Raw genomic sequence first — 3,774 nt, 5'->3', positions numbered from 1 at the left:
AATGATCTTGACGATCGTATCCCTCTAAGTAAACTGTTTGCTGTCTTCCCTCTCCTGAAAAAATGATTATGATCATTAAATTATTTGGAATGAACAAATTGATTGAAATTGAAATTGTAGTTAAACATCTTAGACTCACATGACCAGTATAATTGAGAAGACGTGTACAATAAACCTCAAATTCTCTAAATCTTTTCGTAGTTTTGTAATAATTTGCAAGATAGAGCAAAGCCTCGACCATATTAGGTCCGTCATCCTCTTCAGATTCCATCCTCTCTAAATCCTTTCTGTAGTATAATGCTGCCTCGTGAAGTCGCCCCAGCTCTGAATGGGATCAATTGTGCCATTCTTGCGAAGTGTAGACAACTCCCTCTAATGAGACCAACTCCCGATTGACAATATCACTTTTACCTTGAGGTTCATCAAGTTCTATCATATATCTTCCTCTTTTCGCTTTTCTCCCGCCTGTCGGAAGGACAAAGCATGGACATATATAATAGTTGTAGACATGTGAAATTCCAAAAAATAATAAAAAAAAAACTCTTTTAAACTGATAAATTAATGTAGAAAGTAAAATCCACTGCTTCGGATCAGTTGATTCTGCTACTAGCATGTGACAATGCCCAATTCATTTTCTTTATTTAGGTCAAGGGAGAAGTAACATGTGACAATGAAGAATGTGATATGACTAACAGTTTCTGTTTATACACATATACAATAAAATATATTAAAAAAATTCTACACACTGTGATAGTTCTATAGCATGATAAGACTAGGGATTGAAAAAAGTAAACATAAATGGCAAAAATAATTCTTAGAAGAGGGTTTTGATGACAACTGACAATGTCTTAAATAAAGACTTGAAGACTGTTTGGGAAACAGATATCACAATACACAATACAAGAATAATAGACAAGTAGCAACAAGAAATTATTGAGTTTGGTATTGGATTTAGTTTCATACATTACACGATAAAATTGCAATTTTTCTGCTACAACCAGCTAGCAAGAATTCAAAAATAACTAAAACAAGGCCTCGTGAATTAACTTGCATATATTAGTTATAGGAATTTAGCTTCAATGACAATGGTAAATATACCATAAAATCCTATGTTGCCAATAGCAGGATATAACGCCGCTAACGTGGCAGCGAGCCATGTCACAGCGGGTGGCAGCTCTTACACGCGCCGTAGCATCCCAGAGTTGAGCAGTGGCCGGCTCTCATGGCTGCGTTTGCATAAGTTTTTTGTATTTTCGCATCACAAAGGGTTTTTGAGTGATTTGCTTCATTTTTCCAGCAATCATGTATAATAATTTCTTTTTTTTGGTAGTGAAATGTATAATAATTTCGAAATATATTGAATAAGTTTAGTCCTATAAAAATCTCCCTCTCTAACAAGCCGACCCTAGTTTTCTCTCTCTAAGTTTTCTGTTCCAGTTTCTTTGAGGGGTGGTTTTGGGTCAATTTTTGCAAGTTTGATGGTGGGCCAGCACATTGGCTTTGCTCATTTGAATTGAACTTGTTTCTCCTTTAAAAACGGTTACACCATCTCATCGCCATTTTGAATAGTGATTTTTCCAAACCCTAGCTCCAACCTCTTGCATTCTTCCACCACCTTCGGTCTCAGTCACAGTTTACGGCGAGGTTTTCGCTGTTTCCATCAACGTTCAGCCGAAGATTCACCACCGGCTGCAATCACAATGGCGTCAGATTTACCTGACGAGTGTTGGGAATGTGTCTTCAGATTCATCATCAACGACGACAACAACGAAAACAACAACTGTTGTAACTTGAATTCTCTCTCCACCGTATCCAAACGGTCCCTCTCCATCACCGGCCGCCTCCGATTCTCACTCACTCTCGTCAATCCAACACCCCCTTTCCTCCGTAGCCTCTTCAAAAGGTTCACCCATCTCAATTCCCTCAATCTCTCTTGCTATCTCGGTAACAACCTCGACGACCTTCTCTGCCAAATCTCTCGATTCCCGTCATTCAAAATCATTTCACTCAAACTTCCAAACATTGGTGATCGCTTCCCAGCAAATGGATTGCGTGCTTTTTCACAAAACATTACAACTTTGACCTCTTTCACTTGTTTCGGCATTGTTAACCTATTTCTTATCGCAGAATGTTTCCCTATGCTCGAAGAACTCAACCTCGACCTCACACTCAAATACCCCTTAGATTATTTCGCTATGGTAGAGACTCGGACTCGTAGTTATAACGATGGGGTAGAGGCTCTCTCACTTTCACTTCTCAAACTCCGCAAGGTTAATATTTCTTCCCTTCCCATCAACAACCAATCACTTTTCCACTTGTTCACCAACTGTAAGCTTCTCCAAGAAGTCAACATTAATGGTTATAAGCAATTATTAACCGATGCAGGCATTGCTTGTGCTCTCCGTGAGAGACCAACATTGATGTCTTTCTCGTTATCATCGTTTTCAATATCACGTCCTACATTCATGACTTCACATATTATTGACTCATTGGTGAGTTTCAAGGGTTTGACTTGTCTTGGTTTGTATTTGTTTAATATTTCTGATGAGTTGCTCTACACTATTGCAAGGGGAGGTCAAAATTGCTTCGGTTATAGTTATGATGGACTCTTTTGTTTGTTATCCAAGTGTCGTCAAGGTTTCCAACATTTGTATGACCTAGTAAGTTTCTGAATGATCAACATGTTATCCAGTTGTGGTGTAGATTTGCAGGAAGAAGAAGTTTAGTAGCAGTGAGTCTCCGATGATGGCTTTAAAGTCTACTCGTTTACTTATCGCTTTTGGGAGTCTTTATTGAGTCGATGCTCTGATCTGTGACACTAGGGGTTGTTGATTTATTTTATTTTAGACTAGACTTTAGAATTCTTTTGTATTTAGTTTTGATGTGTAATTATAATGTGAATATTTTTTATATTTTGAAAATTATTCCGCTGCGACGTTTAAAATTTAAATGAAGTGTTTTTGAATTGAAGAAGATGTGTGACACCCTTGTATGATTTATTATTGGTTGTATTTTATTTTAGAAAATACATTTTGGGGTTTTAGGGTGTTACAGCAACAAATGATGATCTTGTTGCGGTCATTTCTGAAATCAACATGATTGAAGATGTTGATTCTTGGTGGATAGACTCTGGTCATACTCGCCATGTGTGCAAAAACAAGAAAATGTTCAAGACCATCAATGAAGATGGGAGTATTTTGTACATGGGAAATGCTTCAACTGTGCAAGTCCAAGGAAAAGGGACCATAGAGATTGAATTCACTTCTGGAAAGACACTTACTCAAGATGTATTCTATGTTCCTGAAGTTAGGAAGAACTTGATTTCTGTACCATTTCTTAATAAGAATGGGTTCAAATATGTATTTGAGGGAGATAAATTTATCCTCTCAAAGGGGGCGTATGATAGAGTACCTAGAGAGATTTTGTGGAAAGCCCTGGAGAAGAAAGGGGTGAGGATTGCCTATATTAGAGCTATCCAGGATATGTATGAGGGGGCTTCGACTAGTGTGAGGACGCAGGATGGGGATACCGTAGATTTTCCCATAACAATAGGACTGCACCAAGGGTCAACCCTAAGTCCTTATCTTTTTACTTTAGTTTTGGATGAACTGACGGAACATATCCAAGAGTTAGCACCGAGATGTATGCTTTTTTCAGATGATGTAGTCTTACTTGGTGAGTCGAGGGAGGAGTTAAACGGGAGGCTAGAGACTTGGAGGCAAGCCTTAGAAGCATATGGCTTCCGCCTGAGTAGAAGTAAGACGGAGTATATGG

General features: G+C 38.3%; 1 pseudogene; it reads left to right on the top strand.

The window, feature by feature from the left end:
- Positions 1–1,700: 1,700 nt before the first annotated feature.
- On the top strand, positions 1,701–2,746 carry LOC146922949 (uncharacterized; annotated as a pseudogene).
- Positions 2,747–3,774: the final 1,028 nt, after the last annotated feature.

Source organism: Medicago sativa, chromosome 5 (genome assembly GCF_051527215.1).
Source record: "Medicago sativa cultivar Bolivia chromosome 5, Bolivia_mono, whole genome shotgun sequence".
NCBI lineage: Eukaryota > Viridiplantae > Streptophyta > Magnoliopsida > Fabales > Fabaceae > Medicago > Medicago sativa.
The sequence above is the reverse complement of the archived record's forward strand: the minus strand, read 5'-3'. Positions and strand labels throughout refer to the sequence as shown.